Source organism: Sander lucioperca, chromosome 19 (genome assembly GCF_008315115.2).
Source record: "Sander lucioperca isolate FBNREF2018 chromosome 19, SLUC_FBN_1.2, whole genome shotgun sequence".
NCBI lineage: Eukaryota > Metazoa > Chordata > Actinopteri > Perciformes > Percidae > Sander > Sander lucioperca.
This window is the reverse complement of record NC_050191.1, coordinates 188,524-202,138: the sequence shown is the minus strand read 5'-3', so window position 1 is coordinate 202,138 and position 13,615 is coordinate 188,524. Positions and strand designations below refer to the sequence as shown.

The following is a 13,615-nucleotide window of genomic DNA, read 5'->3' as shown; positions in this document are numbered from 1 at the left end:
CGAAACAATCGCCTGGAATCAAAATGGAAGTGTAAGTCGGTGAAGACCATAGTCCATTTTTCATTTAGACATACCACCCACATTGTTATGATAAAAAACTGGTTGAAAATGGGCAACATATCTTTTTTAAAGAGTTGTGCATGTAACACAAATGCTACTGCAAAGTCGGAGGCTTGCCCAAATGCACAACTCATCATAGCCATGAGCAGAATATTCACCTCCTGTAGACATGCAAGGTGATAAGTACCACAATAAACACATCACACAACAAACCTCTCGCCTCAACAGGGACTTGAACCCTGGACCCTCAGATTAAAAGGCTGATGTTCTACCAACTGAGTTATCCAGGCTTCAATAAGCTGGGGCTCTGGACGAAACAATCGCCTGGACTCAAAATGCAAGTGTAAGTCGGTGAAGACCATGGTCCATTTTTCATTTAGACATACCACCCACATTGTTATGATACAAAACTGGTTGAAAATGGGCAACATATCTTTTTTAAAGAGTTGTGCATGTAACACAAATGCTACTGCAAAGTCGGAGGCTTGCCCAAATGCACAACTCATCATAGCCATGAGCAGAATATTCACCTCCTGTAAACATGCATGATGATAAGTAGCACAACAGACACATCACGCAATAAACCTGTTGCCCGAACAGGGCCCTCAGACCCTCAGGACCCTCAGATTAAAAGTCTGATGCTCTACCGACTGAGCTATCCAGGAATCAAGAAGATGGGGCTCTGGACGAAACAATCGCCTGGATTCCAAATGGAATAGTAAGTCGGTGAAGACAATTGTCCATTGTTCATTTAGATATACCACCCACATTGTTATGATAAAAACTGGTTGAAAATGGGCAACATATCTTTTTTAAAGAGTTGTGCATGTAACACAAATGCTACTGCAAAGTCGGAGGCTTGCCCAAATGCACAACTCATCATAGCCATGAGCAGAATATTCACCTCCTGTAGACATGCAAGATGATAAGTATCACAATAAACACATCACACAACAAACCTCTCGCCTGTACAGGGACTTGAACCCTGGACCCTCAGATTAAAAGTCTGATGCTCTACCGACTGAGCTATCCAGGCTGCAATTAGCTGGGGCTCCGGACAACACAATCGCCTGGACTCAAAATGGAAGTGTAAGTCGGTGAAGACCATTAAGCTTTTGCCATGATCACCGTCTTCTGGATAGGAGGAGGGTAAACCCTGATTTGCACAGTGCCTGGGAACGCCCATTGTTATGGCACAAACTGGTTGAAAATCGGCCAAATTGGCCAAAATCGGCCAAAAAGCCAAAATGCACAACTCATCTTGGCCACAAGCAGACTGTGGACGTCCTGCAAACCTGCATTACGGATGACGATAGTGAGCACTCCAGATATATCCCACAATCAAGCTGTCGCCTTAACAGGGACTTCTTTTTCGCTCAAAACGTAGAAAACAGTAATGCATTTTTACTGCTCCAGACCAATAAACTTCCCTGCTGGTGGGTACCATAAAGTAGCACTCCCTCTTGAGTTGCTTCTATACTCTTGGTGTCCTCATGCAGAAGTACAATCCGTAGTTTGAGCAAAAGCCCTCGCGCCAGCAAAAATCCACCAGATGTCTTGCCATCCAAGCAGGGAGATCAACACAGAGATTTGGGTGCTGGCAAGATGGAGGTAGATTGACCAATGTTCATTTAGACATACTACCCACATTGTTATGATACAAACCTGGTTGAAAATGGGCAACATATCTTTTTTAAAGAGTTGTGCATGTAACACAAATGCTACTGCAAAGTCTGAAAGTGAAAGGCTTGCCCAAATGCACAACTCATCATAGCCATGAGCAGAATGTGCACCTCCTGTAAACATGCATGATGATAAGTAGCACAACAGACACATCACGCAATAAACCTGTTGCCCGAACAGGGCCCTCAGACCCTCAGGACCCTCAGATTAAAAGTCTGATGCTGTACCGACTGAGCTATCCAGGCTTCAAGAAGATGGGGCTCTGGATGAAACAATCGCCTGGACTCCAAATGGAATAGTAAGTCGGTGAAGACAATTGTCCATTGTTCATTTAGATATACCACCCACATTGTTATGATACAAAACTGGTTGAAAATGGGCAACATATCTTTTTTAAAGAGTTGAGCATGTAACACAAATGCTACTGCAAAGACTGAAAGTGTAAGGCTTGCCCAAATGCACAACTCATCATAGCCATGAGCAGGATATTCACCTCCTGTAAACATGCAAGGTGGTAAGTACCACAACAGACACATCACACAACAAACCTCTCGCCTCAACAGATACTTGAACCCTGGACCCTCACATTAAAAGCCTGCTGCTCTACCAACTAAGTTATCCAGGCTTCAATAAGCTGGGGCTCTGCGGCTCTGCACGAAACAATCGCCTGGAATCAAAATGGAAGTGTAAGTCGGTGAAGACCATAGTCCATTTTTCATTTAGACATACCACCCACATTGTTATGATAAAAAACTGGTTGAAAATGGGCAACATATCTTTTTTAAAGAGTTGTGCATGTAACACAAATGCTACTGCAAAGTCGGAGGCTTGCCCAAATGCACAACTCATCATAGCCATGAGCAGAATATTCACCTCCTGTAGACATGCAAGGTGATAAGTACCACAATAAACACATCACACAACAAACCTCTCGCCTCAACAGGGACTTGAACCCTGGACCCTCAGATTAAAAGGCTGATGTTCTACCAACTGAGTTATCCAGGCTTCAATAAGCTGGGGCTCTGGACGAAACAATCGCCTGGACTCAAAATGCAAGTGTAAGTCGGTGAAGACCATGGTCCATTTTTCATTTAGACATACCACCCACATTGTTATGATACAAAACTGGTTGAAAATGGGCAACATATCTTTTTTAAAGAGTTGTGCATGTAACACAAATGCTACTGCAAAGTCGGAGGCTTGCCCAAATGCACAACTCATCATAGCCATGAGCAGAATATTCACCTCCTGTAAACATGCATGATGATAAGTAGCACAACAGACACATCACGCAATAAACCTGTTGCCCGAACAGGGCCCTCAGACCCTCAGGACCCTCAGATTAAAAGTCTGATGCTCTACCGACTGAGCTATCCAGGAATCAAGAAGATGGGGCTCTGGACGAAACAATCGCCTGGACTCCAAATGGAATAGTAAGTCGGTGAAGACAATTGTCCATTGTTCATTTAGATATACCACCCACATTGTTATGATAAAAAACTGGTTGAAAATGGGCAACATATCTTTTTTAAAGAGTTGTGCATGTAACACAAATGCTACTGCAAAGTCGGAGGCTTGCCCAAATGCACAACTCATCATAGCCATGAGCAGAATATTCACCTCCTGTAGACATGCAAGATGATAAGTATCACAATAAACACATCACACAACAAACCTCTCGCCTGTACAGGGACTTGAACCCTGGACCCTCAGATTAAAAGTCTGATGCTCTACCGACTGAGCTATCCAGGCTGCAATTAGCTGGGGCTCCGGACAACACAATCGCCTGGACTCAAAATGGAAGTGTAAGTCGGTGAAGACCATTAAGCTTTTGCCATGATCACCGTCTTCTGGATAGGAGGAGGGTAAACCCTGATTTGCACAGTGCCTGGGAACGCCCATTGTTATGGCACAAACTGGTTGAAAATCGGCCAAATTGGCCAAAATCGGCCAAAAAGCCAAAATGCACAACTCATCTTGGCCACAAGCAGACTGTGGACGTCCTGCAAACCTGCATTACGGATGACGATAGTGAGCACTCCAGATATATCCCACAATCAAGCTGTCGCCTTAACAGGGACTTCTTTTTCGCTCAAAACGTAGAAAACAGTAATGCATTTTTACTGCTCCAGACCAATAAACTTCCCTGCTGGTGGGTACCATAAAGTAGCACTCCCTCTTGAGTTGCTTCTATACTCTTGGTGTCCTCATGCAGAAGTACAATCCGTAGTTTGAGCAAAAGCCCTCGCGCCAGCAAAAATCCACCAGATGTCTTGCCATCCAAGCAGGGAGATCAACACAGAGATTTGGGTGCTGGCAAGATGGAGGTAGATAAAAAAAAGGTAAATTCATTACCGTGCCGTAATATAACAGAGGATCTTTATGTAAACTTTAGTCCCTCTCAAATTGATAATTTCGTAGACGGTGCTATGGCTTGCCTACGGACTACTTTAGACTCTGTTGCTCCCCTTAAAAAGAAGACGATGAAGCAAAGGAAACTAGCACCTTGGTATAACTCCCAAACTCGCAAATTAAAACAAATCTCGCGCAAACTTGAAAGTAAATGGCGTTCCACCAAACTGGAAGAATCTCGTTTAGATTGGCAAGACAGTCTGAAAACCTATAGGAAGACCCTAAGAAAGGCCAGATCAGACTATTATTCATCACTAAAAGAAGAAAATAAGAACAAACCACGGTTTCTTTTCAGCACTGTAGCCAGGCTGACAGATAGTCACAGCTCTATTGAGCCATCTATTCCTATAGCTCTTAGTAGTGACGACTTCATGAGTTTCTTTAACGATAAAATTATAACAATTAGAGATACTATTCATCACCTCTTGCCCTCAACCTCTAACGGGTCACCTTTAACTGACAGACTGCTAGAAAGAACGAATAGACCTGACATATACTTAGATTGCTTTTATCCTATAAACCCTCAACAATTAATGCTAAAGGTCTCTTCAGCAAAGCCATCTACCTGTCTCTTAGACCCCATCCCAACGAGGCTACTTAAAGAAGCGTTACCCGTGGTTAACACTTCATTGCTAGATATGATAAATATGTCTTTATTGACAGGTTATGTACCGCAGTCATTTAAAGTAGTTGTGATAAAACCTCTACTGAAAAAACCCACCCTTGATCCTGAGGTCTTAGCCAACTACAGACCTATATCTAACCTTCCCTTTCTCTCCAAGATCCTTGAGAAAGTAGTCGCTAATCAGTTATGTGATTTTCTACATAGCAATAGCTTATTTGAGGACTTTCAGTCAGGATTTAGAAAGCATCATAGCACAGAGACGGCACTGGTGAAAATTACTAACGACCTTCTAAGTGCTTCAGACAAAGGACTTGTCTCCGTACTTGTCTTATTAGATCTTAGTGCTGCATTCGATACTATTGACCATACCATCCTGTTACAGAGATTGGAACATTTAGTTGGCATTAAAGGAATCACACTAAGCTGGTTTAAGTTCTACTTCTCTGATCGATCGCAATTTGTTAATGTTAACAATAAACCCTCCAATTACGCTAAAATTAACCATGGCGTTCCTCAAGGCTCAGTGCTTGGACCAATTCTATTCACCTTATATATGCTTCCTCTAGGCAATATTATTAGGAAACACTCAATTAACTTTCACTGTTATGCGGATGACACCCAATTATATCTGTCAATTAAGCCAGACGAAACCAGCCAGTTAGCTAAACTTCAAGCATGCATTAAAGATATAAAATCATGGATGGCCTACAATTTCCTGATGTTAAACTCTAACAAAACCAAAGTTGTTGTGCTGGGCCCGAAACACCTACGAACCTCATTAGCCGAAGATATAATTACTCTGGATGGTATTGCCCTGGCCTCCAGTACTACTGTCAGAAATCTAGGAGTTATTTTTGATCAGGATATATCCTTCAATGCCCATCTAAAACAAACCTCTAGAACAGCCTTTTTTCACCTTCGTAACATTGCTAAAATTAGGAACATCCTGTCTCAAAACGATGCTGAAAAACTAGTCCATGCATTCGTTACTTCCAGGCTGGACTATTGTAATTCCTTATTATCAGGATGCTCAAATAAAACCCTTAGGACTCTCCAGCTGATCCAGAATGCTGCAGCACGTGTTCTGACAAGAACTAAGAAAAGAGATCATATTTCTCCTGTATTAGCTTCTCTCCATTGGCTTCCTGTAAAATCCAGGATTGAATTTAAAATCCTTCTTCTGACCTACAAAGCTCTAAATGGTCCTTCATATCTTGAGGACCTCTTAGTACCTTATTGTCCCACTAGAGCACTACGCTCCCAGAATGCAGAGTTACTTGTGGTTCCTAGAGTCTCTAAAAGTAGAATGGGAGGCAGAGCCTTCAGCTACCAGGCTCCTCTCCTGTGGAACCAGCTCCCAGTCTGGGTTCGGGGGGCAGACACCGTCGCTACATTTAAGACTAAACTGAAAACTCTCCTCTTTGATAAAGCTTATAGTTAGGGAGTGAGGAGTTGCAGTGAACGCCTAGACCAGCGGGGCAGGGTGTATTGCTGCAGACACAGCACCCCTGCTTTTCTCTGCTTCTCTTTACAGTCATCAGATTTACCTATCATATAATCAATAATATAGTGCCTCTCCTAGTTATGCTATTATAATTCTAGACTGCTGAGGAAGTTCCTTCCTTCTTCTTTTCTTTTGTTTCCTTTTATGCACATCCTGTCCCAGAAGTGCTTGTTACTAACCTAGCTCTGGGGAGTTTACTCCACGGAGTCCTTATGTTTCTTCTTCGCCCAGAACATCGCCTCGGACAAGGGTGACACCAAGATCTGGGTCTTGGGTGCAGCTGTCGCTATGGACCTGCTACACCCTGCTATGCTCTGCGATTCCCTGCTATGTCCGGCTACGTCCTGCTGCATCCTGCCGCGTCCACCGCGTCCACCCATGCTCTGCTGTGCCACGCTACATCCCGTACCGTCATAACCCTAACCGTCAGACACCGCCCACCAAGAGTCTGGGTCTGCCGAGGTTTCTTCCTAACAGGGCGTTTTTCCTCGCCACTGTCGCAATAGCCACTGCTAATGCTTGCTCTTGGGGGAACTATTGGAATTGTTGGGGCTTTGTAAATTATAGAGTGTGGTCTAGACCTACTCTGTCTGTAAAGTGTCTCGAGATAACTCTTGTTATGATTTGATACTATAAATAAAATTTAATTGAATTGAATTGTAAAAAAAAGAAACAATGATGACCAACATATTGTTGTCACTGCCCACGACTTGTTTAAACTGCTTCCACACCTCCGACTTTCCTCCACACTTGCTCAAAGGTAATTCTCCTGTTTTTCTTTTCTTTACATCTTCAAGCTCCATGTTGCACTTAAGATACACAATACAGCACAGCAGGCCTGGTGTGATGCGTGCGAGAGGAGGAGACTCCGCGCATGAAGTACTGCATTTTGTAACTGCAGCCTAAATTTTGTACACATTTGTTACTTTTATATAGCTTATATATACATATTTATAATATTTCTGATTATGGCATAGCTTTCTCCCCACCCAATTAGACTAAATAGGTAATGGATAAAAGAAAAAAAAAAATGCTCGATCAAGGGTCCGGCCCGGGCCCGGCCCGAGGATAGTGGCGGAAATAACGGCCCGAGCCCAACACAAGGTCGTGTCGGGCTCGGGTCGGACTCGGGCTTGGGCCGAGAATCTAAACTCTAGCGCTCGGGCCCTAATAATTCCTTCAGTTTCAATAGGGCCTTCGCCGCTGTCGGCGCTCGGGCCCTAAAAATAGCTGTTTAGTATAAGAGAAAGGAGGCTGAATGGGTTTAGTGCAGAATGCAAAGAAATATATAGTATGTGCAATGGGCAGATGTTAAATCCAGGATGAAGGTTAGTGCAAAATGGATGGTGGATATGGAGATGTCTGCTATCAATTTTTATCTGCCTGTGACTAGACGGCATTAATCTCTCCAAGTCCCTCAGGACTGTTATTAATAACAAGAACAAGAATAATGCAAAATAATGCAACAGGCAAGTTTGTTGTTGTTTGATAGCAAATGGGGTTAGAATTCTGATCTCACTTCCTAAAGTAGCCATGCAACATGTTCTAGCCATTATAGACATTTACTTAAAATGTTGCATTTTACATTAACATCCCTTTCATAGGTCTTCCAGTCTGTGTTTACATGGTTAAGACAACAAGACCTACCTGTAGTGACTGATAGATGGCCAAAGAAAGAGCCGCATTTTTATTCATGAAAACAACAACATTTCAAAGTGGCTTGTTTGGTGCATATTTTTCCATGTAGCTCTCAGTCTCGGCCCCCCATCGCTAGCAGATGGGTCTGACCCAACAAAAATCGCACCATCCCCCATCCCCATGATGCACCACACCTGACCCTACCCCCATGATTACAGGTAGAGCTATTGTGAACAACGAGCTATTTAAGCTCTTGTGAATGCACACAGATTCACAAAATGGATCACAACGAGCTGAGGACGAAAATACGGACCGCTAGCTGGAAGCACAAAAACCTAAGAGTTTCACTCCAGAACCTGTCGGGTGAGGAACCATAAACATATAATTTGTGCTGATCCTTCCAGCCTGAGCCTTTTATGAAAAGCTAAGGAGAACATATGAGTTTGGCTCCACTGTCTGCACGCTGACGCATGGCACAGGTGCGCATCTGCCAAGCAAAATACGTTTGTCTTTTTGAGACTCTACAGTCCTCCTGAGTGAAGCCGTCATGGAGAAATTGAAAAACTTCCGAATTGACGCCCTGCTTGCTGATGAGACCAACCGTGTGAGCCGAGACCTCTCCCCCTGGTCTGAGCAGCGACAGCCCAGCAGGCAGCCCGTTATCCTGTCCACCCTGTCTCCATGGGCCACACAACTTCAAGGAATAATCCACAAACCGGGTGTCCGGGTGTCTTGCTTCAATTCCCGGCATGTATCATGCCCGTATTTACCCATTATCTGTGTTAGGTGGACAGCACCCCGCATTTGCATACACCGGTTTCACACAACTAACACAGACCTACCCAGAGCACCTAAAGGCAGCTGCCATCTCTGCCCCTGGAGCACTGGATCCGTGCCGGTATCATGATGCCACGACTACCAAATTACAGCAGTAAGTATATGATGAAATAAAATGATTTTATAGGCCCGAAAATATCCAGACTTTAAAACACAAGAGAATTAGTACATACATATTGTTTATCCTGACCAGATTTAATTTTCCAAACACATCTGTCATTCAAGAACCGTTTTCCGTTATGTTTTTACAGGTTTTGAACAGCTCTGAAGAACCGCTGAGGTGTTGTAAACTCATTGAACACACTGACTGTCAAATAAAACTGCAGTTCATTTTTTACTTATAGTGAGAAAATCTACTGAAGTGGCCACCATCTTGGTGGAGTGTGATGTGTAAGATGAGAAAGCAGAGGTTAAAGTGATGGTTTGGAGTAATTTCACCCTACGGTCCTTTGCACACTGACCTCGAGCCAAACAACCCCCCAAAAGCTTTTTTCACCTGGATCGAACATTGGGCAAGTTAGCGTTATCAGCTGGTTAGCTTAGTGCAGGCGCTAACGGATCCAGGTTTGTATCTTGTAAATTACCCCACTAATAATGCCTGAAATGATACCAAACTTCTACAGTAACACAAATAGGTTATGTACTCAAAACAATGGATTGGAAAGTGTGTAAGTACACCAGGAGTTTATTTAAATAACACTTGCCTGCTGGCTTCTGCTCTCTACTGCTACTGCTACCGGGCAGTAAGAGTGCTTAGGGACGTCTACAAATTACAACACCGAAAAGAGATACAAAAAAAAAATGTATTAATTTAATGATTAAATAAGGTAGTGTCTCCAAACTTACCTCAATTATAACTTGTCTCCTGCTAGTTGTAATACAGCACTTACTTTTAAAAAATAAGTTAAATTAATACATATTTTTGTTGTATTTTGTAGACGTCCCTAAGCACTCTTACTGCCCGGTAGCAGTAGCAGCAGAGAGCAGAAGCCAGCAGGCAAGTGATATTTAAATAAACTCCTGGTGTACTTACAAACTTTACAATCCATTGTTTTATGAGTACATAACCTATTCGTACTACTGTAAAAGTTTGGTATCATTTCGGGCATTATTAGTGGGGTAATTTACGAGATACAAACCTGGATCCATTAGCGCCTGCACTAAACTAACCAGCTGATAACGCTAACTCAACCAACGTTATAACAAGGGAAAAAACCTTATGGGGGGTTGTTTGGCTCAAGGTCATGGTGCAAAGGACCCTAGGGTGAAATTACTCCAAACCATCACTTTAAGTCATGTATGTCATGACTGTAAAAAAAACAGTGGCTAGCTGTACATCTTTGCCAAGTGCAAACCAGTACAGAAGGCATCAATAAATTGTTGGGGAGGGTCATGCCTCTTTTCCCAATCATTTTGGAGGGTCATAGAAAAATGTATTGCTGGCGAAGGGAGGGTCAAGTCTATTTTGACTAAAGATCCCAAAACTCCTCCGGTAGCCCCTAAATAAAAAAAACTAACAGTCCCTTACACACAGTTTGTCAGTGATGACATTGATTTCATAACTTAACCAATGGTAGTTTGCAAATAATTGAAATATACTGTACACATTTTAAGTTAAATTATGTAATATACATATAATCCAAGGCTAGAAAGGTCTTGGTTGAGGACAGCGCCAAAACAATGATCTTCCTGGACAAAGCAGTTGACTGTTATGTTAAATATTCATGTTTTCCCTGAAAACAAACATTGGCTAAACATTTGACTGTGGATTGTGCAGCCCTTGATTATAAACCATTTACCTTTTTGTGTTACTCATGCCTTGTCTTATCTTAGTAGCTCAGATCCATTCTTACACTTTTCCAGACACCAGCAAGAACAGCAACCATGGTCCAACAGTGCCTCAGAAGCATAGCAGGAAGAGCTGCCATGCCTAAGGATTATGATTAATCAATTATCGATTAATTGCTGTTAAGAATTTCATTTATTAAAATTGCATTAACGGACAACATTGTTTTGCGTACCAGTTCTCTCAAGCTCACATATGTTAGTGTTTATACCACTAAAAGTTGTACTTCACCTTTGCATTTCAGTGAAATTACTAGCTAAACCAAGGAAGAAGCATTTAGGGGGAAATGATTTAGAAAATATATTTTGTCCGAGCATTACACTCACGAGGGGCAGGAGTCGGCCTGGCTGCCGACAGAACACGAGGGGCAGGAGTCAGCCTGACCACCGACTGGGCACGAGGGGCAGGAGTCGGTCTGACCGCTGACTGGGCACGAGGGGCAGGAGTCGGTCTGACCGACACAGGCAAAGTCTCTGGGGGGCAGGACAAAAGCAAAGTCTTTGGGGCGGTCTCAGGGGCGCCGGAGACCGGCAGAGTCTCAGAGGAACTGAAGATCGGCAAAGTCACAGGGGTGGTCTCAGGGGCGGTCTCAGGCAAGGCAAGGCAAGGCAGCTTTATTTGTATAGCACATTTCAGCAACAGGGCAATTCAAAGTGCTTTACATGAAAACAGAATAAAAAATTTAAAACAGATAAAATACAAGAATAAAAGTTACAGTGCAGTATAAGAAATGAAACATTGAAGAGCAATTAAAACAGTTAAATATATAAAAGCAGATAAAATAGGAATTTCTCTTTATATGCTTATATAGATTGTCATACAGTGTCAACAATGCAACTTCAGTATAACAAATGAACAGTTATTTAAAGAAAGGCAACATTAAATAGATAGGTCTTCAGCCTTGATTTAAAAGAACTGAGAGTTGCGGCAGACCTGCAGTTTTCTGGGAGTTTGTTCCAGATATGTGGAGCATAGAAACTAAACGCTGCTTCCCCCTGTTTAGTTCTGACTCTGGGGACAACAAGCAGACCTGTCCCAGACGACCTGAGAGGTCTGGGAGGCCCAAATGTCCCAATTTTTAAGTAAAGTAGGAGCGAGCCCGACCCAGGACGTTTGGCATGTTTTTAATTGGGGGTTGACTGTTCCCAAGTGTCCTTCCCAAATGGACAAAGTGTTCCCAGTTGTCCTTCCCAAATGGAAGATTTGTTCCCAAGTGTCCCAAATTTAAAAAGACCCAAAGGTCAGAGGACATTTGGGAACACTATTGCCATTCGGGGAGGGGACACACTGGGAACATTCAAGGGCCTAGCTTCCTCAGCAGACGCGCCAAGTGCCGCCACGTCCAAACCGACGCGGTTCTACGCGTGTTCCCGAGGGGCGGAAAGACCTCCCGATGCTTCGCCGGCAGTCCAGGGGGCAGGGGTGAAGTCGCCGGGAAAGGAGACTTCGGCACCCCTGCCCTGTGGCTCCCTCTCTGGCGGGCGGCGCGATTTTGGGAACTCTTTTGCCGTTTGGGACGTTTTTGGCCTCCCTCGGGGCTCTGCGGACATTTGGCACGCGACTCAATGGGGCGACGGTCCTGGCGATTGTCCTTCCCGAATGGCCGAAAGTGTTCCCGATCGTCCTTCCCGAATGTCCCGGGACAGTCGGGAGGCCGAAAGAATCCTTACTTTCGGATAAAGTGTTCCCGTTTGTCCTGCGAGTCGTAACGGGGAGTCATCAAAGACTTTAACAAGAGCTGTCTCAGTGCTGTGGTGTGGTCGAAAACCCGACTGGAAGGCATCAAAACTGTTGTTTAGTGACTAGAAAAGGTTCAGTTGTTGAGAAACCGTTTTTTCAATGATTTTACTTAAAAATGGAAGGTTTGATATCGGCCTATAGTTGCTCATTAGTGACATGTCTAGATTGTTCTTTTTTAAGAGTGGCTTAATGACTGCAGTTTTCAGGGCCTGTGGGAAGATACCTGAGAGAAGAGACGTGTTTACAATCTGTAGAAGATCTGTAGCCAAACAATTTGCAACATTTTTGAAAAGGCCCGTTGGTAGAATATCAAGGCAGCAGGAGGAGGTTTTCAGATGTTGTATAATGTCCTCCAGGTTTTTATGGTTAATCATATGAAATTGGGTCATATTGGAATCTGTTTTGCCTGGACACTGTGACAACACATACCCTGTACTCGATATGAAAGCACTGACTGTTTGTCTAATTTTCTGAATTTTGTCATTGAAGAAGGTGGCAAAATCATTGCAGGCCTTTGTAGATAAAAGTTCAGATGCTACTGGTACTGGAGGGTTTGTTAACCTATCGACAGCAGCAAACAAAGCACGTGAATTATTATTGTTTTTGGCAATAATGTCCGAGAAGAAGAACCGCCTTGCATTCCTCAGTTCCAAATTATAAATGCGAAGTCTCTCTTTAAAGGTGTTGTAGTGGACCTGGAGATTAGTTTTTCGCCACCTGCGTTCTGCTTTTCGACACTCTCTTTTTTCTGTTCTTACCAGTATGGCATTTCTCCATGGAGATCTTTTCTTATCAGAGACCGTTTTTACCTTAATGCGAGCAATGGCATCAATAACATTTGTAATTTTACAATTGAAATTGTCTACAAGCTCAGTGACTGAGACCCCTGAGAGGGTGGGTGTGGACGAGAAAAGCTGAATGAATGTTTCACTGGTGTTGTCAGTGTCTTATTAACTTTGTTTGGACACTTTTTTGCACAGAGATAGTGCCATTAAAGAAAACACGGGAATGATCAGAGAGAGCAGCATCAGTCACCACAACCTTGGAAATGTTCAAACCCTTCGAGATAATCAAGTCCAGAGTGTGCCCCTTGTTGTGTGTGGGCTCCGTCACATGCTGAGTCAGTTCATAGTTCTCAAAAATACAACACAGTTCTTTTGTCCCTCTATCCTGGGGGTTGTCAACATGAATGTTGAAATCACCAGCAATAACTACACAGTCAAAGTTAATACAGATTAAAGACAGCAGTCCACTAAAGTCGTCAAAGAAG

At 43.2% G+C, this 13,615-nt stretch overlaps 4 non-coding genes across 4 annotated transcripts; all 4 read right to left on the bottom strand.

The window, feature by feature from the left end:
* Nucleotides 1–277: 277 nt before the first annotated feature.
* trnak-uuu lies at nt 278–350 on the bottom strand. The gene has a single exon. It is a non-coding gene; the product is annotated as a tRNA-Lys (tRNA).
* A 673-nt stretch (nt 351–1,023) lies between these two features.
* Nucleotides 1,024–1,096, bottom strand: trnak-uuu. Its single transcript has one exon. It is a non-coding gene; the product is annotated as a tRNA-Lys (tRNA).
* Nucleotides 1,097–2,675: 1,579 nt separating this feature from the next.
* trnak-uuu lies at nt 2,676–2,748 on the bottom strand. The gene has a single exon. It is a non-coding gene; the product is annotated as a tRNA-Lys (tRNA).
* A 674-nt stretch (nt 2,749–3,422) lies between these two features.
* trnak-uuu lies at nt 3,423–3,495 on the bottom strand. Its single transcript has one exon. It is a non-coding gene; the product is annotated as a tRNA-Lys (tRNA).
* Between the last annotated feature and the right edge of the window lie 10,120 nt (nt 3,496–13,615).